General features: G+C 35.4%; 1 protein-coding gene across 1 annotated transcript in view; it reads right to left on the reverse strand.

Moving 5' to 3' along the window:
* Positions 1 to 23,998, reverse strand: part of HDX (highly divergent homeobox) — a 158,891-nt gene that overhangs the window by 56,827 nt on the left and 78,066 nt on the right. The window lies entirely within an intron of this gene.

A 23,998-nucleotide genomic window follows, 5' to 3' on the forward strand; every position in this document is an offset into this window, starting at 1 on the left:
GTGCAGGCTCAGTAGTTGTGGCTCACGGGCCCAGATGCTCCAGGGCATGTGGGATCTTCCCAGACCAGGGCTCGAACCCGTGTCCCCGGCATTAGCAGGCAGATTCTCAACCACTGCGCCACCAGGGAAGCCCCAAAGATAATGTTGTTTTAAAAGAATCATATTTATGGCTTCTGAAAGTTTCAGAATAAGCCCATCCTTTTTATTCTTAGGGTTTTTTTAAACCAATAAACTATGGACTTTATATACTGTTTGAATTCAACGAATCCTGGAGGCATCCCTAGGAAATAAATTAGAAGCATGATAGAATAATGACCTCTATTTGTGAATAAGGAGTCATGAAAAGGAAGGTTAAAGGACTTATTCAACAGGGCACAGAGAGACCATAGCAGGGCTAGATGTAGAAATATATCTGATTTTTTTCTAGTAGCTTTATCCCTATGGTGTCTCCAATTATCTCAAGGGGTGGTAAAAAAAATCTGAAAATTAACTTTAATTAAAAATATAGGGGCTTCCCTGATGGTGCAGTGGTTAAGAATCTGCCTGCCAATGCAAGGGACATGGGTTCGGGCCCTGGTCCGGGAGGATCTCACATGCCGTGGAGCAACTAAGCCTGTGAGCCACAACTACTGAGCCTGCATGCCACAACTACTGCAGCCCACGTGCCTAGAGCCTGTGCTCCGCAACAAAGAGAAGCCACTGTAATGAGAAGCCCGCACACCTCAACAGCAACAAAGAGTAGCCCCCGCTCGCCACAACTAGAGAAAGCCTGTGCACAGCAATGAAGACCCAATGCAGTCAATAAATAAATAAATTTATTTAAAAATATATATATATATGCTGTTGAGGGGATATGGGGATATATGTATACATATAGCTGATTCACTTTGCTATACAGCAGAAACTAACACACCATTGTAAAGCAATTATACTGCAATAAAGATGTTAAAAAACAAAAAGGAAAACAAAAGAAAAATGCTGACACGTGGAAGAAGTTCTGCAAGAATATATAATAACCAACTATATATAGGGAAAACAGAAGACTTTTTACTTCCTAGGTTAAATATTGTTTAAAAAATTTATTAGGAACTTTTATGACCAAAATTTTAAATAAAAATAAAATTTGAAAACTAAATATCTCTATCTATCTATCTATCTATCTATCTATCTATCTATCTATCTATCTATATGCTGCAAAACCCTGTATGTGTATGTGTGTGTTTGTGATGAAAGAATGTGGTGAGAGCGAGAGTGAGAGACAGAGAAAGCCTGTGAGACTGAATGAATTGAGGACAAAAGTGGCAAATCATGATGGCATGAGATGTGAGGTTCTGTTGCTACCTTCTACCTAAGAATAAATGATCTGGTCCCACAGAGAGGTTAGACTTCAAAGCCTTCCTAGACATAAAATGCTTTCAATGTTTCCTTCCTAACTGAAATTTAAAATGGAACCCTCTCCTAAATTAGATACAGGTAACAACAGGAAATAATGTACACAACATATAAACCATGACTTAAATAAAAGAGTTATCATAACTAAAGCTGATACAATACTAAACAACAGGTGCAAATTTGTTTTAAAGCTACAATCTTTTGAAAAGAAATTTTAGCTATCAGGAGGAAAAACAATATATGAATTCTCAGTTAACCACCAAGAAAGTGAAGTTAGATTGTACAATTAGTATGTGTCTTTTCATAAGACATATAGTACAGTTTTTCTTTGAGTGTGTCAATCAATTTCCTTATCAGCTATATCTCCCCCCAGTTAAAAAAAAACCCTGATGAGTAACATTTATTACAAGTACTGATACTAAATTACATGTTTCCAATAAAAGAATCAAAACACGTCATCCAAGTTTTTTTTTAATCAAGTGAAATAACCCTCAAGTTATAATATTTATAACATAAAAATCTCATTATATGTCCCTCCTATATTTATTGTACAATAGTTGTGGAGCTAAAATTCTCAAAGCAAAACAAAGAGCAAAATAAATGGTAGTAAGGTTCTAGGTAGATTCAAATAATTCATAACAGCCAGCATAAATATTCCCATATTTTTCCGTTGAACCAAATTCTCCACTATAAGCTAGCCTACATTATTGTCAAACTGGAAGGAATAATGAACAGAACACTGAACACACTGAGCCAATTAATTTGTAATTCATTTAGAGGACATCCAAAGCTGATTCATCCCTTAAATTGAACTAAATAAAAGCTGATTTGATTTGTTAGAAATTTCCTGCATTAGCAATGCTGAAGGCAACTTATTATGACAACGCCTGATAAGTAGAAGCTTATGGGGGAAAGGGCAGTTATTATTAAAGCTCCTAAGAGCATATTTTAACTAAGAAAATAAATAAGGTAATAAAAATCAATTAACATTAAAACTGAATACTCATTTACTGAAGAAAAAAAAATGTGGACACTTAAAAGAGAAGGTGAATTCTTCCCCGAGGAGCTTGAAGTTGAAATCAGTTTTGTCTCCCTATTGAAATCTAAAGCCACTTTCACATTACAAGACATCCCTCAGCCTTAACTGCTGACTTAAGTGAGGGAGACATATTAGTCAATTATCTTGCTGATTTTGTGAAGAGTAACATTCCAGTAACCCTGGAAATCTAGGTGAAAGCTGAGGTTTGGCCCATGTGACAAGACAATTGTTTTGATTTCACCTGGATTATATTGTAACACAATAGAAAAAAACCTTCTGGCCTCTTCAGCAGCCTCAAGGACACTTCTAGGAATTTAGTTCTTTTATTTTTCTCTTGAAAATAAAACTAAGTGACAAAACTCTGATATTGGGGAGCAGAGTTTCCTGTTTTAAGTATGTATCTTAGTTAAATGTGGAACTGAATTACATATTTGTACTTAGAAGTAACCCTTTTGAAGTGAGAACTATTAAAAAATTTCTAGCTCAGTTAGCACTTCCTTCACCTTACTCCCTCAGTTTTCCATATGCTGTGCACTACTCTGCCTTATCCCAATCATTAGTCCAGATATTAACCCATGCTGTTGAGATTTCAAACTTGTTTTGTGAAATCTTGTTCATTTTTTCACTAGACAATGGGCTGTTTAATAGCAGGTATCATGCCTTTTTACTTTTATTTTCATTGTAAAAATAAAAGTAATTATGCACTTGATTAAAAAAAAGTCAAACAATTAGAAAGGTATAAAATGAGCTACAGTCTCTCTCCTTCCTTAGTTACAAACTTCCAATCCTGACACCAAAGGCAACCACTGTCAGTAGTTTCCTGGGTAACTTTCCAGGGTAAAAATGCATATACATTTAGAAAAAAAATTGATGATACTATAATTTAATTTTTTTCACTTAGTGTATCTTGAAGATCTTTCTATATCATCACATACAGATATACTTCAGTCTTTTTAACTGCTACTTTGTGCTCCATCATATGGACACTATACAATTTACTTATGTAATTGTTATCTAATATTTTCTAATTATATTATCTAATTTAGTTATCTAATGGTGAACATTTAGGTGGTTTTCAGGTTATTGCTATTAAAATCAATGCTGAAATGGACATTCTGGTACCTATATCTTGCTTTATATTTGCAATTATATATGATGGGAAATTCCAAGCCATATGTTTTGATCACCTCCACTTCTTCCAGTTGATAAGGAAGGGATTCCTGCTTAGGGTTATGAGGATTGATAAACAACTGATTCCCAACACTAGACAGATGAAATCAACAGTAGTGTATTAGTCACATATACTTACAGCCTATAAGAGGAGAACATTGTATGACATGCAGGGCCATAGAGTAATTCTACTTGGAAACAGAATGAACAAGCAGAGGCTGTGGTGTAACCCCTAGGCATGGTGAAATCTCTGTTTCCCACAGGAGAATGTGATTGACTTGTTTGAATCATTCTGTGGGCTAGCAGGGAACTGAAGCTTGCTATTCAGGGATAAGCAGGCATTGTGCCTGGTCCCCATGCTAAGGAGAGTTGTTTGAATATGGTACTTTATCTTCAGGAACACGATGGTAAGGGGAACTTGTGATTGGGCCATCATTCAAGACCCTCTCGGCTTTCCCCAGATATCAAGACACATATAATATGGGGACTTAATTTTAGATCTTATACCACAAAATGGAATTGGTTGTCCAAAGAGTATGTGCATTTAATTTTCTTTTTTGTAAATATAGACAAATTGCCTGGACAAAGACTGAAATGTATGATAGTCCTTATTTTCCTATATCTTTATCAATGCTAGGTATTATCCAACTTTATAATTTTTGCTAGTTTAGTGAAAAATGGTATTGTGCTGTTTTGATTTATATTTCTTTAAGAAAGACCAAGCGTTTTTATATGCTTATTGGCCTTATATTTCACAGAAATGCTTTTCTTTCTTATTTACTATTTTTTTTAAAATTGTATACCCTTAGTGACCAGAACTGTGCTAAACATATGTTAGATATCTTTTTTGTAAACAATGATATTTTTAATCATATGAAATACATTTTCTATGATTAGCAATGCATTACCCTTTTAAACTGTATGATTTTAAAAAATGTATGCTTTACAGATATATTATTCCATTCAATTTACTTACTGATACAGTACCTACCCCCAGTGAAAATGTCTTCTTATCTATAAGAGATTGAATATGGGGTCCTCATAAAGAATACTCTTTTGTGACTTCTGGGTGGAAATTTAATTTAACTAATTTTTTCCAAATTGTGATCAAACACACTAATATAAGATGTACCATTTTAACTATTTTTAAGTGTACAATTCAGTAGTGGTAAATACATTCACATTGCTGTGCAACCAATCTCCAAAATTTTTCATAGCCATTAAACAAAAACTCCCATTTCCTCATCTCTCCAGCCACTGGCAACCAGCATTCTACTTTCTGTTTCTATGAGTTTGAATACTCCAGATAGCTTATCAAAGTGGAACAATACAGTATTGGTCTTTTTGTAGCTGATTTATTACACTTAGCCTAATTTCTTCAAGGTCCACCCACGTTGTAGCATGTGTCAGAATTTCCTCCCTTTTTAAGAATGAATAATATTCCCTTTCATGTATATACCACATTTGTTCATCAATGTATCTGCTGATGGACATTTGGGTTGCTTCCACATTTTGGCTACTGTGAAAAAAGCTACTACAAATGTTGGTGTACAGGTATCTGAGTCCCTCCTTTCAACTCTTTGGGGTATACACCCAGAAATTGAATGTCTGGATCATATGGTAATCGTATTTTTAATTTTTGGAGGAACCATCATAGCGCTTTCCATAGTGACTGTACCATTTTACATTCCCATCAACAGTGCACAAGTGTTCTACTTTCTCCATATGCTCATGAACACTTGTTAGCTTAATTTTTTAATAGTTACCATGCTAATGGGTATGAGGTGATATTTCATTGTGGTTTTTATTTGCATTTTCCTGTGATGTTGGGCATTTTTTATATACTTGTTACCCATTTGTATATTTTATTTGACAAATATCTATTGAAGTCTTTTGCCCATTTTTTTTAAAACATCTTTATTGGAGTATAATTGCTTTACAATGGTGTGTTAGTTTCTGTTTTATAACAAAGTGAATCAGTTATACATATACATATATCCCCATATATATTCTCTTTTGTGTCACCCTCCCTCCCACCCTCCCTATCCCACCCCACTAGGTGGGCACAAAGCACAGAGCTGATCTCCCTGTGCTATGCGGCTTAGTGATTTCTAATAAGTTAAAACCTTAGCTGATCTCCCTGCATTATGCACCTCCTTCCCACTAGCTATCTATTTTACATTTGGTAGTGTATATATGTCCATGACACTCTCTCGCTTTGTCCCAGCTTACCCTTCCCCCTCCCCGTATCCTCAAGTCCATTCTCTAGTAGGTCTCCATCTTTATGTCTTTATTCCCGTCTTGCCAATAGGTTCTTCATGACCTTTCTTTTTTTTAAATTTTATTTATTTATTTATTTATTTATGGCTGGGTTGGGTCTTTGTTTCTGTGTGAGGGTTTTCCCCAGTGGCGGCAAGTGGGGGCCACTCCTCATCGCGGTGCGTGGGCCTCTCACCATCGCGGCCTCTCTTGCTACGGAGCGCAGGCTCCAGACGCGCAGGCTCAGCAATTGTGGCTCATGGGCCCAGCCGCTCCGCGGCATATGGGATCCTCCCAGACCAGGGCTCGAACCCGTGTCCCCTGCATTGGCAGGCAGACTCCCAACCACTGCACCACCAGGGAAGCCCCTTTTTTTTTTTTTTAAATTCCATATATATGTGTTAGCATACGGTATTTGTTTTTCTCTTTCTGACTTACTTCACTCTCTGTGAAAGATTCTAGGCCCATCCACCTCACTACAAATAACTCAATTTCATTTCTTTTTCTGGCTGAGGAATATTCCATTGTATATATGTGCCACATCTTCTTTATCCATTCATCTATCAATGAATACTTAGGTTGCTTCCATGTCCTGGCTATTGTAAATAGAGCTGCAATGAACATTGTGGTACATGGCTCTTTTTTTTTTTTTTTTTTTTTTCATGGCTCTTTTTGAATTATGGTTTTCTCAGGGTAAATGCCTAGTAGTGGGATTGCTGGGTCATAGGGTAGTTCTATTTTTAGTTTTTTAAGGAACCTCCATACTGTTCTCCATAGTGGCTCTATCAATTTACATTCCCACCAACAGTGCAAGAAGGTTCCCTTTTCTCCACACCCTCTACAGCATTTATTGTTTGTAGATTTTTTGATGATGGGCATTCTGACTAGTGTGAGATGATATCTTATTGTAGTTTTGATTTGCATTTCTCTAATGATTAATGATGTTGAGCATTCTTTCATGTGTTTGTTGGCAATCTGTATATCTTCTTTGGAGAAATGTCTATTTAGGTCTTCTGCCCATTTTTGGATTGGGTTGTTTGTTTTTTTGTTATTGAGCTGCATGAGCTGCTTGTAAATTTTGGAGATTAATCCTTTGTCAGTTGCTTCATTTGCAAATAATTTTTCCCATTCTGAGGGTTGTCTTTTGGTCTTGTTTATGGTTTCCTTTGCTGTGCAAAAGCTTTTAAGTTTCGTTAGGTCCAATTTGTTTATTTTTGTTTTTATTTCCATTTCTCTCAGGGTTGGGTCAAAAAGGATCTTGCTGTGCTTTATGTCATAGAGTGTTCTGCCTATGTTTTCCTCTAAGAGTTTGATAGTGTCTGGCCTTACATTTAGATCTTTAATCCATTTTGAGTTTATTTTTGTGTATGGTGTTAAGGAGTGTTCTAATTTCATACTTTTACATGTACCTGTCCAGTTTTCCCAGCACCACTTATTGAAGAGACTGTCTTTTCTCCACTGTATATGCTTGCCTCCTTTATCAAAGATAAGGTGACCATATGTGCGTGGGTTTATCTCTGGGCTTTCTATCCTGTTCCAATGATCTATATTTCTGTTTTTGTGCCAGTACCATACTGTCTTGATTACTGTAGCTTTGTAGTATAGTCTGAAGTCAGGGAGCCTGATTTCTCCAGCTCCGTTTTTCTTTCTCAAGATTGCTTTGGAAATTCTTAGTCTTTTGTGTTTCCAAACAAATTGTGAAATTTTTTTGTGCTAGTTCTGTGAAAAATACCAATGGTAGTTTGATAGGGATTGCATTGAATCTGTACATTGCTTTGAGTAGTATATTCATTTTCACAATGTTGATTCTTCCAATCCAAGAACATGGTACATCTCTCCATCTATTTGTATCATTTTCAATTTCTTTCATTAGTGTCTTATAATTTTCTGCATATAGGACTTTTGTCTCCTTAGGTAGGTTTATTCCTAGATATTTTATTCTTTTTGTTGCAGTGGTAAATGGGAGTGTTTTCTTAAATTCACTTTCAGAATTTTCATTATTAGTGCATAGGAATGCAAGAGATTTCTGTGCATTAATTTTGTATCCTGCTACTTTACCAAATTCATTGATTAGTTCTAGTAATTTTCTGATAGCATATTTAGGATTCTCTAGTCATAGTATCATGTTATCTGCAAACAGTGACAGCTTTACTTCTTCTTTTCCGATTTGGATTCGTTTTATTTATTTTTCTTCAGTGATTGCTGTGGCTAAAACTTCCAAAGGTATGTTGAATAATAGTGGTGAGAGTGGGCAACCTTGTCTTGTTCCTGATCTTAGTGGAAATGGTTTCAGTTTTCACCACTGAGGACGATGTTGGCTGTGGGTTTGTCATATATGGCCTTTTTTATGTTGAGCGAAGTTATTAACTTTGCTCTATGCCGACTTTCAATAGGGTTTTTACCATAAATGGGTGTTAAATTTTGTCAAAAGCTTTCTGTGCATCTATTGAGATGATCATATGGTTTTCCCCTTCAATTAGTTAATATGGTGTATCACATTGATTGATTTGCATATATTGAAGATTCCTTGCATTCCTCGGATAAACCACACTTGATTTTGGTGTATGATCCTTTTAATGTGCTGTTGGATTCTGTTTGCTAGTATTTTGTTGAGAATTTTTGCATCTATGTTCATCAGTGATATTGGTCTGTAGTTTTCTGTTTTGTGACAACTTTCTCTGGTTTTCGTATCACGGTGATGGTGGCCTGGTAGAATGAGCTTGGGAGTGTTCCTCCATCTGGAAGGGGAAGGAACAGTTTTGGAAGAGTTTGAGAAGGATAGGTGTTAGGTTTCTCTAAATATTTGATAGAATTTGCCTGTGAAGCCATCTGGTCCTGGGCTTTTGTTTGTTGGAAGATTTTTAATCACAGTTTCAATTTCAGTGCTTGTGATTGGTTTGTTCATATTTTCTATTTCTTCCTGGATCAGTCTCAGAAGGTTGTGTATTTCTAAGAATTTGTCCATTTCTTCAAGGTTGTCCATTTCTTCAAGTTTGTCCATTTTATTGGCATATACTTGCTTGTAGTAATCTCTCATGATTCTTTGTATTTCTGCAGTGTCAGTTGTTACTTCTCCATTTTCATTTCTAATTCTACTGATTTGAGTCTTCTCCCTTTTTTTCTTGATGAGTCTGGCTAATGGTTTATCAATTTTGTTTATCTTCTCAAAGGACCAGCTTTTAGTTTTATTGATCTTTAGTATCGTTTCCTTCATTTCTTTTTCATTTATTTCTGATCTGATCTTTATGATTTCTTACCTTCTGCTAACTTTGGGGGTTTTTTGTTCTTCTTTCTCTCATTGCTTTAGGTGTAAGGTTAGGTTGTTTATTTGATATGTTTCTTGTTTCTTGAGGTAGGATTGTATTGCTATAAACTTCCCTCTTAGAACTGCTTTTGCTGCATCCTATAGGTTTGAGTCATTGTGTTTTCATTGTCAATCGTTTCTGGGTATGTTTTGATTTCCTCTTTGATTTCTTCAGTGATCTCGTGCTTATTTAGTAGTGTATTGTTTAGCCTCCATGTGTTTGTATTTTTTACAGATTTTTTTTCTGTAACTGATATCTAGTCTCATAGCGTTGTGGTTGGAAAATATACTTGATATGATTTCAATTTTCTTATATTTACCAAGGCTTGATTTGTGACCCAAGATATGATCTATCCTGGAGAATGTTCCATGAGCACTTGAGAAAAATATGTATTCTGTTGTTTTTGGACAGAATATCCTATAAATATCAATTAAGTCCATCTTGTTTAATGTATCATTTAAAGCTTGTGTTTCCTTATTTATTTTCATTTTGGATGACCTGTCCATTGGTGAAAGTGGGGTGTTAATGTCCCCTACTATGACTGTGTTACTGTCGATTTCCACTTTTATGGCTGTTATCATTTGCCTTATGTATTGAGATGCTCCTATGTTGGGTGCATAAATGTTTACAATTGTTATGTCTTCTGCTTGGATTGATCCCTTCATCATTATGTAGTGTCCTTCTTTGTACCTTGTAATAGTCTTTGTTTTGAAGTCTATTTTGTCTGGTATGAGAATTGCTACTCCAGCTTTCTTTTGATTTCCATTTGCATGGAATACATTTTTCCATCTGCTCACTTTCAGTCTGTATGTGTCCCTAGGTATGAAGTGGGTCTCTTGTAGACAGCATATATATGGGTCTTGTTTTTGTATCCATTCAGCCAGTCTATGTGTTTTGCTGAAGCATTTAATACATTTACATTTAAGGTAATTATCAATATGTATGTTCCTATTACCATTTTCTTAACTGTTTTGTGTTTGTTTTTGTAGGTCTTTTCCTTCTCTTGTGTTTCCTGCCTAGAGAAGTGCCTTTAGCATTTGTTGTAAAGCTGGTTTGGTGGTGCTGAATTCTCTTAGCTTTTGCTTGTCTATAAAGGTTTTAATTTCTCCGTGAAATCTTAATGAGATCCTTGCTGGGTAGAATAAACTTGATTGTCGGTTTTTGCCCTTCCTCACTTTAAATATGTCCTGCCACTCCCTTCTGGCTTGCAGAGTTTCTGCTGAAATATCAGCTGTTAACCATATGGGAATTCCCTTGTATGTTATTTGTTGTTTTTCCCTTGCTGCTTTTAATATTTTTTTTTGTATTTAATTTTGGATAGTTTGATTAATATGTGTCTTGGCGTGTTTATCCTTAGATTTATCTTGTGTGGGACTCTCTGTTCTTCCTGGCCTTGATTAACTATTTCCTTTCCCATATTAGGGAAGTTTTCAACTATAATCTCTTTGAATAGTTTCTCAGCCCCTTTCTTTTTCTCTTCTTCTTCTGGGACCCCTATAATTTAAATGTTGGTGCGTTTAATGTTGTCCCCGAGGTCTCTGAGACTGTCCTCAATCTTTTCATTCTTTTATCTTTATTCTGCTTTGCAGTAGTTATTGCCACTCTTTTATCTTCCAGGTCACTTACCCGTTCTTCTGCCTCAGTTATTCTGCTATTGATCTGTTCTAGAGAATTTTTAATTTCATTTATTGTGTTGTTCATCACTGTTTGTTTGCTCTTTAGTTCTTCTAGGTCCTTGTTAAGCGTTTCTTGTATTTTCTCCATTCTGTTTCCAAGATTTTGGATCATCTTTACTATCATTATTCTCAATTATTTTTCAGGTGGACTGCCTATTTCCTCTTCATTTGTTAGGTCTGGTGGGTTTTTGCCTTGCTCCTTCATCTGCTGTGTGTTTTCTGTCTTCTCATTTTGCTTAACTTACTGTGTTTGGGGTCTCCTTTTCACAGGCTGCAGTTTTGTAGTTCCTGTTGTTCTTGGTGTCTGTCCCCAGTGGCTAAGGTTGGTTCAGTGGGTTGTGTAGGCTTCCTGGTGGAGGGGAGTAGTGTCTGTGCTCTGGTGGATGAGGTTGGATCTTGTCTTTCTGGTGGGCATGTCCACGTCTGGTGGTGTGTTTTGGGGTGTCTGTGGCCTTATTATGATTTTAGGCAGCCTCTCTGTTAATGGGTGGGGTTGTGTTCCTGTCTTGCTTGTTGTTTGGAATAGGGTGTCCAGCACTGTAGCTTGCTGGTCGTTGAGTGGGGCTGGGTCTTGTCATTGAGATGGAGATCTCTGGGAGATTTTTTCCATTTGATATTACATGGAGCTGGGAGGTCTTTTGTGGACCAGTGTCCTTAACCTGGCTCTCCCACTTCAGAGGCACAGCCCTGACGCCTGGCTGGAGCACCAAGAGTGTGTCATCCACACAGGTCAGAATAAAAGGGAGAAAAGAAAGAAAGAAAGAACGAAGAAGATAAAATAATATAAAATAAAGTAAAATAAAATAAAATAATGTTATTAAAATAAAAAATAAAAAATAATTATTTAAAAAATTGTTTTTAAGTAATAAAAAAAAAGAGAGAATGAAGAGAGCAACCAAACATAAAAACAAATCCACCAATGGTAACAAGTGCTTAAAACTATACTAAAAAGAAAAAAAAAAACACAGACAGACAGAACCCTAGGACAAATGGTAAAAGCAAAGCTATACAGACAAAATAACACACAGTAGCATACACATACACACTCACAAAAAGAAAAAGTGAAAAAAAAAAATATATTGTTGCTCCCAAAATCCACCTCCTCAATTTGGGATGATTCGTTGTCTATTCAGGTATTCCACAGATGCAGGGTACATCAAGTTGATTGTGGAGATTTAATCCACTGCTCATGATGCTGCTGGGAGAAATTTCTCTTTCTCTTCTCTGTTCGCACAGCTCCTGGGGTTCAGCTTTGATTTGGACCCACCTCTGTGTGTAGGTCACCTGAGGGCATCTGTTCTTTGCTTAGACAGGATGGGGTTAAAGGAGCAGCTGCTTTAGGTGCTCTGGCTCACTTAGGCCGGGGTCAGGGAGGGGTATGGAATGCAGGGCGAGTCTGTAGCGGCAGAGGCCAGCGTGACTTTGCACCAGCGTGAGGCGCGCTGTGTGTTCTCCTGGGGAAGTTGTCTCTGGATCACGGGACGCTGGCAGTGGCAGGCTGCTCAGGCTCCCGGGAGGGGCGGTGTGGATAGTGACCTGTGCTTGCACACAGGCTTCTTGGTGGCTGCAGCAGCAGCCTTAGAGTCTCATGCCCATCTCTGAGGTCTGCGCTGATAGGCGCGGCTTGCGCCCATCTCTGGAGTTCCTTTAAGTGGCGCTCTTAATCCCCTCTCGTACCGCACCAGGAAACAAAGAGGCAAGAAAAAGTCCTTTGCCTCTTTGGCAGCTCCAGACTTTTTCCCGGACTCCCTCCTGGCTAGCTGTGGCACACTAGCCCCCTTCAGGCTGTGTTCACGCAGCCAACCCCAGTCCTCTCCCTGGGATCTGACCTCCGAAGCCCGAGCCTCAGCTCCCATCCCCCACCCACCCCGGCGGGTGAGCAGACAAGCCTCTCGGTCTGGTGAATGCTGGTTGGCACCGATCCTCTGTGTAGGAATCTCTCTGCTTTGCCCTCCACACCCCTGTTGCTGCACTCTCCTCCGTGGCTCTGAAGTTTCCCCCCTCCACCACCTGCAGTTTCCACCCACAAAGGGGCTTCTAGTGTGTGGAAACCTTTCCTCCTTCACAGCTCCCTCCCACTGGTGCAGGCCCCATCCCTATTGTTTTGTCTCTGTTTTCTCTTTTTTCTTTTGCCCTACCCAGGTACGTGGGGAGTTTCTTGACTTTTGGGAGGTCTGAGGTCTTCTGCCAGCGTTCAGTAAGTGTTCTGTAGGAGTTGTTCCACATGTAGATGTATTTCTGATGTATTTGTGGGGAGGAAGGTGATTTCTGCGTATTACTCTTCTGCCATCTTGAAGGTCTTCCCCTTGCCCATTTTTTAATCATGTTATTTGTTTTTCTGTTGTTGAGTTGTAGGAGTTCTTTATATATTCCTAATATTAACACCTTATCAGATAAGAGATTTATCTTTTAAGTTCTCATAATTTTTAGTCCTTGAATTTCTGAGATATATTCCTGTGATGATTAATTTCATGTGTCAACTTGACTGGGCCATAGGGTGCCGGGACATTTGGTCAAACATTATTCTGAGTGTATCTGTGATGGTGTTTCAAGATAAGATTAACTTTTCAATCAGTAGATTGAATTAAGCAGATCACCCTCCCTACTTCGGGTGTGCCTCGTCCAATCAAATGAAGACATGAACAGAATAAAAACACTGAGTAAGAGGGTACTCCTTCTGCCTGATTGCTTGAGCTCCAACATTGGTCTTTTCTAGCCTTTGGACTCAGATTGAAACAGTAGCTGTTCTTGGGACTGGAGCCTGCTGGCTTACAGACTGGACCTTGCCCTATCAGCTGTCCTGATTCTCAAGTCTTTGGACTTCGACTGGAACTACACTCTGGCTTTCCTAGGTCCCTAGCTTGCTGACTGCAGATCTTGGGACATCTTAAGCCTCCATAACTGTGTGAGCCAATCCCTTATAATCTCTCTCTCTATATCTATCTATCTATCTATCTATCTATATATATATATATATACACACACATATATATACTTTCTATCTCCCCTCATATAAATATACATACACATATATACATACATACATCTTATTGGTTCTGTTTCTCTGGAGAACTCTGACTAATCTCTTTATAAACCTAAGGCCACTTGTACTTTAATCTTGAGAAGAACATCCTTCAACTTTACACTATAGGTGTCTGGGCATAGGGTATCTTGAATCTTTAGTCCTAGGAATACTGTCATCCAAATCCTTGACTCAATGTCCTTCAAAAGCCACCACATATAAGAACTTACTGTCATTTTTGGTTTCATTCTTTTAAAAAGATCAACAGCCAACTCTAGAATTTAAACTGACAGTGTCCAGCTGACATTTTTCTTGTCTCATGTACAGTTTCAATCACAATCTTCTGCTACAGGAACACCATACAAAATGTATCAGGCAGAAACAGAAAACTTCTTTATACTGATGAGCAGATGTAAAGCAAAAACCCTATTATCATAGGTAAGTTTAAAAACATTGAATGCAGATAACTAGGCTTCTAAAGAATTCCCTGGAGAAACTGACTCATCCTCTTTGGAAAGAATCAAATAAGGGTTTTTTCTCTAAACTTAGCAGGCAGTAGTCTCAATACAAAATAAAGGAATCGCTGGTAACCCTCTACATACAAGAGCAAATTTGCTGAAAACAAAACACAACACAACAAAATCTCACATCATTTCAACATGTATACAAAACTTCTCTAGCAACAAAAATTAAAAGCCAGAGGCAGCAGAGATTCTGACATTGATGTGCATATAGTAGGGGATTAGACCTGGTAACAAGTAGTAAGCTGTAATTTTACTCCTTAATGCAAAATAGTGGGAATCAAGAAAGTCCTAGATTTTAATCTTAACTTTGTCTCTTCCTAGTTGTGGGCAAGTGACTTAATCTCTGAGGCTTAGTTTCCTTATCTGGAAATGGGAATAATACTACCTACCTCATAGGATTGCTAAAAAGATTAAAAGAGAACACCCATATAAAACAAAACATGCTCATAGAGGGACCCAATAAACGTTAGTCTCCCCCTGGCACCTACTCCGCCCCCCCACACCCCTACCTCTATCCTAAACAGGAAGAAAGTACAAGGTGCTATTAGGGGGAGACTAATTTAAAAGAAGAATCACATATACCTGAGGGAATAACCTGCTATTTTAGAAAAAAAAAAAACAAAGCAAAAAACAGCTGTAGCTGGGCATGCTTGGAGTTTGCCCCAGCTTCTTTGTGAAGGGCATCTCATCCTGCCTACTTATTTCTTCTTTTAGAAATTATACCTTTGCATATATTCAAGACAGAGGATGTAGCTTTTTTTTTTTTTAATATTTCTATTTTAGTCACAGTTCCCAGGGAACACAGATGTCACTTGGATGATAGCTAGCATGTGAAGAAGGTCTGATTTCCTGTCTTGCCAGTATCACATCACCATTCAGAAGGTCTTCTAGAGATCCCCCTGTGATGGCTGCTCAGGTTCACATTTGGTACTGCCAGCTATTATGTGCTGTCTGAGGAACTTTCTTTGTTGACTAAATTAAATATTGGGAGTCCAATATTTGGGAGTCCTGAAGCAAAGTTCTGGACCTAAAAGGCAAACTGCTGCAGGATCCTTCTGCAATATGGCACTTGGTCATCTGCTCATTGCCACTACTTCTGCTGCTTACTTCCTATAGTTCTTATACATTGGTTGTATTTCTCCATTATTAATTTAGTAATTAATAAAATTAGGAAAAAGTTAAAAAATAAATCAAAATAGGAAGTCCACATCAAAGGATACAAATGAACTTATGTACAAAACAGAAACAGAGTTACAGATGTAGAAAACAAACTTATGGTTACCAGGGTGTAAGCGTGGGGGTGGGGAAGATAAATTGGAAGATTGGGATTGACATATACACATTACTATATATAAAATAGATAACTAATAGGGACCTACTGTATAGCACAGGGAACTCTACTCAATACTCTGTAATGGCCTAATGGGAAAAGAATCTAAAAAAGAGTGGATATATGTATATGTATAACTGATTCACTTTGCTGTACACCTGAAACAAACACAACATTGTAAGTCAACTATACTCCAATAAAAATTTTTAAAAATGTAATTTGAGAGGATCTCTTATTGATACAATAGAATAAACCTGTAGACATCTTGGAATGTTCAGATCTAATAAAACAGCAGCCACTAGGACAGAAAGGAGAATACAGGATCATAGAATTAGACACAAAGGGGGTAAGCATAGTAGTAAATCAGGTAGTTCAGCACTGAGGAAAACTTACATAATTTTTCCTTACATATGTCTCACAATCTTAATCCAGTAGCAGAAAGTGCTGTTAAATTTTTCAGTGTTAAGTACATTTTTGGCATCATATATGGATATTAAGTTATGCACATCCATACTTAATATGCAATTTTAAGACATCGAATGACAGTAACTTTTTGCATAACCTTAAGTGAGAAGAAAAATCAGTGATAAACCTTCCACTAGATGGGAAATTTTGTCAGACAGTCAATTAACATTATTGGGTGTCTACTGCATGATACATAAGCATACAGGTTTACTGTTTATAAGTTTACATTTGCTGTCACTAAAACTCATGTGTCGCTGAGGATTCTGTAATATACATTTGAACCCCAGCAGACTTTTGCCACTTAAATTCTTCTTTTCTTTAATTTCACTGCATTGTACAGGTTCTTTTTTGTTCTTACATTTTTTAAAAAATATTTTTATCTTACTGAACTAAGGTATAACACAGACCTAAAAATGAGAATTATTCTTGTAAAATGTAATTAAACTCCAAAAGGTTTATCAGAAGGTATGACTTTTCAGTCAGGGTTCTTACCTGAGAATGGGAAAGCTTTTGCAATGAGTATAAAACAAATATAATCATAAAAATTAAGATGTTTCATTTGCAGCATGTGAGCGACAGGACATACTTCTTGCCTTAAAGTATGCTATTTAAAAATAACTTATTCATAAAGGCTGATGTTTTGAAAACAGATTAAAACAAAACAAAAACAAGTCCATAAACATTATCTAAAGAATAAGGCCTAATTTAGGGGAAAACTATGTCTTACCAGCCAGGATGTCCCTAACCTACTCAAGTGTGAAAGAATGAAGAACAGAGCTATTCTGAAGACTTGCACAATAGATTAAAAATCCAAATTCATTTGACTGGTGCATTTTTTATTGAAAACACTTACTGTTTTTTTAAATTATTTATCTAATTTTTACATGGAGTTGAAATCAATTGATAGCAAGTTAAAGACGACATATATTTTTAACCATGTTTTGAAATTGAAGTATAGTTACTTTACAATATTGTGTTAGTTTCAGGTGTACAGCAAAGTGATTCAGTTATACATATATATATATATTATTTTTCAGATTCTTTTCCATTATAGGTTATTACAAGATATTAAATATAGTTCCCTGTGCTATATAGTAGGTCATTGTTTTTATCTATTTTTTATTTTTATCTTTATTATTTTTAAATTTTTATTTTATATTGGAGTATATTTCATTTACAATTTTTTGTTAGCTTCAGGTGTACAGCAAAGTGATTCAGTTATACATATACATATATCTATTCTTTTTCAAATTCTTTTCCCATTTAGGTTATTACAGAATGTTGAGTAGAGTTCCCTGAGTAGAGTTACAGTAGGTCATTGTTGATTTTCTATTTTATATATGGTAGTGTGTATATATTAATTCAAAACTCCTAATTTATTTCTCTCCCCATACCCTCCCACTGCCCCCTGCGATCCCCTTTAATAACCACATGTTTGGAAAACCTTGCTTTTAAATGGGCTTCGATCCATGTTTAGAAACACCAGAATCTAGTAGGTAATGTGGCTAAGCAAAAAGATTTAGTTTCTGAATCTTGACACTTTGAACATGATAGCTAAATAGCATGTATATTAAAAATCCAAATTACAAAGTGCATTTGAATCACTTAGAAACTTTACCTTAAAAAAAGAAAAATAATTCTTAAAATAGTTTTGATAACCAAATTAGGTTGTGACCATTTTGAAAATATGAACAATTATATAAATTTCAAAAGTGGTATATATAAGATAAAAAGATAGCTTTCTTCTCAATTTTGGTCCGTCTTAATCTACCTGTAGAATGATGGCATCACCAATACAGGAAGAAAAGCTTTTGGGAATGCAGACTTACACTAGCAAATGTTTAGAATTAACATGAATGTTTACAGATGACTGAAATTAAGTCACCCAAAGGGAGAAGAGACTTTTCTTAGATGATTTTATAATATCGCACATGAATTTTGAAACCTGATTTCATACATGATAACATAAACCATAAATAGAGAAATCTGCACCCAATCCAGATCTAAAAACAACTTCCAAAATAATGTACATTAGTTTATTGCTTTTTGTGGTAAAATTGAAAAAAACTTATTTCAAGTCTACTGTAATTTTATATTAATATGCATTATATGCAGTTTTCACTGTTAACTTCAGTAATAAGTACTAAAAGTGTTAAAAGTCATCAAGACCATATGTTTGGCTACATTTACCTGCTACTGTTGTTATTATGCTACTGTTGTTATTATTTTGTTAATATTACATTGTGTACCTAGAAGCATCAACCATCCCAATCTCTATTCACACATGCATCTAGTTCTAAAGCATATAGTCCTAGGGAGTCTTAAAATAATCTGCTGTTGATAAGTGTAATAAAAAATTCTATTTTTTCCAGTAAATTGTTAACCTGTGATTGATGTTAACTAAACTTATTGTGGTTAAAATTTCATGCTATATACATATCAAATCATTATGCTGTACATATGCTTCAACATGTATGTATTATGCTTGGATGAATGCAATGTTATATGCCAATTATGTCTCAATAAAACTGGGAAAAATAAAATAAAATATAAATGTCATTAAGGCAATAATTCATATCCAGTTTTACTCTGTCTTATGTTAAATAAACTTTTACAGAAAAAATTTTAAAAAGTTAATTCCTGTTTCCAATATTGTAGTTTAGTATCCTCTGTTGTGCTGCACTTGTAATGGTATAAATTTTTTATCATATTCCAAAAATTTGCTTAGCTTTTAATTATAAGCTACTAGAGGGCACAGATTGAAAGACTTAGCTTTTCTTTGTATAATGCTTAGCATAGATTTAAGAGCATAATTCAGGGGCATGTGGCTCATAGAACTGCAGAGAAAGAGATCTCTAGCAATTCCCCAGTCCAGGCTGGACAATTTCAAAATTATCCAAGATAAATAAGTATTAGTATTCATCTATTGTTATCCAGTGTACAAAAGGAGGATCTATGCAAGTAACCAGGAGATTTTAATTTGTGGCAACTTTTGCAATCCATTGTAATTAAATTCTAAGTAAAAGAATATGTATAACTGATTCACTTTGTTTTAAAGCAGAAATTAACACACCATTGTAAAGCAATTATACTTCAATAAAGATGTTAAAAAAAAAGAATAAAAGGATTGGCTTAATTATTTTTCATACAAACATCTTCTTGCATAGGAAAATAGTTTAGAGAGGTAGTCAGAAGAAATTCATAACTTTATCATGCTTAACAATAAAGTATTCAAATGGAGACCTGTCTCATAACAAGACTTAAATCTATAATGTGGATAAGTGTTACTGATTAAAGCAGTTAAATGTAGAACTTGAGAAATACTCTTCAATGAATTTAACTTGAAAGGCTGAAATATTGTGCAATACAATGCAGGCATTATGCATATCTCTACAGTCTTCTGAGGAATCGGAAATGGAATCATACAGTGTAAAGCCTTTTCAAATTGGCTGCTTCTCTTAGCAATATATGTTTAAGATTCATCAATGTCTTTGCATGACTTCATAGATCATTCCTTATTATCACTGAATAGTATTCCAATTCTATTCAGTGTACCAGTTTGTTTATCCCTTTGCTTATTGAAGGACATCTTTGTTGCTTCCAGTTTTTGGTGAGTATGAATAAAGCTGCTATAAGCATTTGCATTAAGGATTTGGGTAGAAATAAAATTTCAAATCAGTTGGGTAAATACCTAGGAGCGTGACTGATGGATCATATGGTAAGACTATGTTTAGCTTTGAAAGAAACTGCCAGACTGTCTTCCAAAGTGGTTGTACTATTTTACATTCCCACCATCAATAAATGAGAGTTCCTGTTGCTCCTCATCAGAAATTGCTATCTTAGCATTTTGAATTTAGCCATTCTAATGGATGTATAGCCTTTAACCTAAAACATATACAATTGAAAATCACATGGAATTTTCACACTAAAGACACTGGTACTTTGCAAAGTCATCTTTGTGTGAATTTCTTCCCCAAATAACCTTTAAAATTATAATTTTATATTTGAGCTTAAACATGTGTTTATGATAAAATTTATGCTTGCTTAGAAAATATTCTAAAAAGTCTGGAACTATTTGCTCCAATATGACTTCGGGAAAAATCAAAGTAACTAACTCATTTTATCAATCACCTTAGAATGAACTATTTGCTACTTGCATACAGAAAATGCTAGACTCTGGTCAAGCTCTCCAGTAAATTTGACTCTGAAACATCAAGCGATTGTAATCTAAATAAGCAAATTAAGAAACACTGATAGATAAAATAAGGGTTAAATAGAATGTCCTTTGTACTTTATGTAACACTAAAAAAGGGGTGGGGGACATGGACGAATGTTGTCAAAAGGTACAAACTTCCAGATATAAGATAAATAAGTATTGGAAAGTAATGTACAACCTGATGACTATAGTTAACACTGCTAGATAGTATATTTGAAAGTTGTTAAGAGAGTAGATCCTAACAGTTGTCATCACAAGAAAAAATTTTTTTTCTTGTTTTTTTTGTATCTATATAAGATGATGGATATTGACTAAACTTACTGTGGTAATCATTTCACAATATATATAAGTCAAATCATGCTGCACACTTTAAACTTATAACAGTGATGTATGACAATTATATCTCAGTAAAACTAAAAAGCTGAAACTTCTTTGCTGACATTGAGACAGCCAATTCGAAAACAAAACTGAAAAATAAACAAAAATAAAACTAAAAATTCCAGAAGAATATATTGCAGAATTATCATTTGGGAGCTATAGCACCACCAGAAGAAAATCCAGGTCCCTACTCCATATTAACAAACAACAAAGAGGAATCAGTGCCCGAAAGAGATTTCAAGTTCAAAGTAAGTCCAAAATCAGATTTAGTAAGGATCTTAGTTTTAACTAATTTGGATATATTGCAACAGACTTGACACCAGGTACAGAAATTTGAGTTATCTAATAGCTCAACAGTAAACCACAAAGTATAGGCTTAGTAACCAACTTCTTAAGTAACACTTTTTTGGTATATACAGCCAGATAGCGAATGTCCTTCAATAGACATACACAATGTCTGTAAATTAAGCTCTTTAAATTTAAACTTCATTACAATTAAAAAACAAACCAATATATATGTAGATAGGTAGTTTAAAATGTTTATCATGAAAACATGATATATTAAAGTCTCACAGAAGTTTTATATGACACCCACTCAACAGAAGATGGATGTGTTTTACTAGGTTTACACTTAATACTGTCAGAAAAAAAAAGAGTACACATTAATTTAGAATAGGGAAAAGACAGAAAGGAAAAGACGCTGCGATACTTTAAAGTATCTCTGGGGACTTCCCTGGTGGTGCAGTGGTTAAGAATCCGCCTGCCAATGCTGGGGACTCGTGTTCGAGCCCTGGTCCTGGAAAATCCCACATGCAGCGGAGCAACTAAGCCCATGTGCCACAACTACTGAGCCTGCGCTCTAGATCTCGTGAGCCACAACTAGTGAGCCCTCGTGGGCAGCAACGAAGACTCAACACAGCCATAAATAAATAAAAAGAGTTTTATAAAAAAACTAAAGTATCTCTGAATAAATCAGACTGTTAATCTTATTTTTAAAAATTCATAATTCTTATTTTTTGGTTAACCCTGTATAAAGAGAGCCTATCTTAATTAACTGGCAAGTAACTGTTCTAACCACCTAATTCCTGAACAAAAAAAATGGATTAATCTAGTTGTTTCTTACACCATGAAAATTATCTGAATTATAAAAATACTTTTTAAGATATGCACCTTTGTGTTGTTAAAAATATACATAGCTCCTGTGATTCTTATTACATACAATTCCTACTATTTTCCAAATACCAGAGTTGTGTCACACTATAGTATATTTAAGCAATGGTATGAGTCAACAAATTTAGAAACAATCAGCACAGTTTTTGAAAAATCATCAAATTGATTATTGTCCAGTAACTGACTGATTGATTAAGTCAAAATAGCAGATCTAAGGTCCTCAGATAGAGAATACTGTAATGTAATACATTACCCATTCATTTCAACATGCTTACAGGTAAAGGCTCAGAACTTTTTTAAGTATTATAGGTGATAGAAGAGAGGCTTGCTGGGAAGGCTGGATAAACAAACAGAAATTGAAGGCTAAGTGGAATTAAAGACTGAAATGTGTGGCACAAACAGTAAGTGCTATGGAATTTCAGACGAAAGAGAGCTAGTAGGTGGTCACTGGGGAGGATTGTGAGTTGAGGCTTGAGGCATGAGTAACAGTTGACTAGAGAGAGATAATAGAGGAAGTGAGAAAGTGAAAGTGTAGGTGAGGATACCAGCGAACACAATAGATTTGCTCAAGTGACAAAAGGAGACAACAACCTCTACTGAAAAATATATTTAAACAGGCAAGGTAGAACCAGAAAATAGCGAGCTTTAATGCTAGAATAAGTTTTAGTAGATTCCACAAGCAATGAGGAGACACAGTAGCTGCATCAACAGAAGAGGGACATGAAAGAAACTATATAAATGCTAAACAGGATTATAGAAACCAAACTGGGGTAACATATTTCAAATATCACAAGGGAAAGGAATATAACTATGAATTCCAAATCAAAGCAAAGACTGGTATATAATTATTAAATAATGGACAAATAATTCATATATAAGTAATACACTATATTTTTTAAACCGCTACATTTCATAACAATTAAATCTAAAGAAATTCCACAATAGTGTTGCTGAGACTGCAAAAGCAAAATACCTTTTGAGTAATGGAACAGTCAAGTATAAACATGCACACACACTGCAGTAAATATTCTTTCACTGCAATGAGGACTATTTACTACTGCAGTCTGTCCCTCCCACCCCTAAACCCTTGCAATTATCCCTACTCTGCTTCCTTTTTTCTACATAGTACTTAAAACCTTCTGACATACAATTTATTTGCTTATTTTATTTGTTTACCGTATATGTCCCCTGACTACAAAGTGAGCTCCACAAAGGCAAGGATTTTTGTCTGTATGGTTCCTAATATATGTCAAACGCTTACATCAATTCCTGGAACAGAGTAGGAACTTCAAATAAAAATTTGTTAAATGAATAATTGAATAAATGGATGAATATGGGAATTTTATTAAAATGAATTATAATCTATTGCATTCTCAGTTTAAAGAAGCAAGATGTAAAGAGTTGTTTATAAATAGGTGAAAAGGAGAAAGCAGGAGGTATCGTGTAAATATTTATATGTTTACCTTTATCTTCTAAGTTTCTTGAATAATTACTTTGATTTGAGTGAGAAGTTGAAAGATGAGGTGTGTGAAGTAGAAAGAATAAGGAGAATTAACTATAACTTGACAGGAGATTTTTTCCTTCATTGAAAGGGCATATCACTTATGTTCTCAATATAGAAGGGTAATTAAATAGGCAGAGAATGAAGCGTACACTTGTTCCACTGTGTTTTGTGTTGTAAAAAAAATCCATCTTTGCATACATATTATATGAAAATTTTAATGGAATAATAATCATTGAATTGAGATTTTACTTGTACTGATTTTACATAAATATGAAGGGAAAAAATTTAGTTTAAAAATTTTGTTTATAGGCAATATTCTAAAAAGAAAAAGAGCTACAAAACAACAAGAATTATAAGATTTTATATCAAACTCCATCTACCAATGATCTATTCTTTTTAGAAAAACTTAATTCCTATCCAGAAATTTAGATGACCAAGGTCATTCAACTTTTAAAAATATAAATATTCACAACGAGTCCAACTTATTTTCCTTAAAGTTCTAAATATTTTACATGAGAAAAATTTCAAACTCTGATAGACCAGACCAG

Source organism: Balaenoptera ricei, chromosome X, assembly GCF_028023285.1.
Source record: "Balaenoptera ricei isolate mBalRic1 chromosome X, mBalRic1.hap2, whole genome shotgun sequence".
Classification (NCBI taxonomy): Eukaryota; Metazoa; Chordata; class Mammalia; order Artiodactyla; family Balaenopteridae; genus Balaenoptera; species Balaenoptera ricei.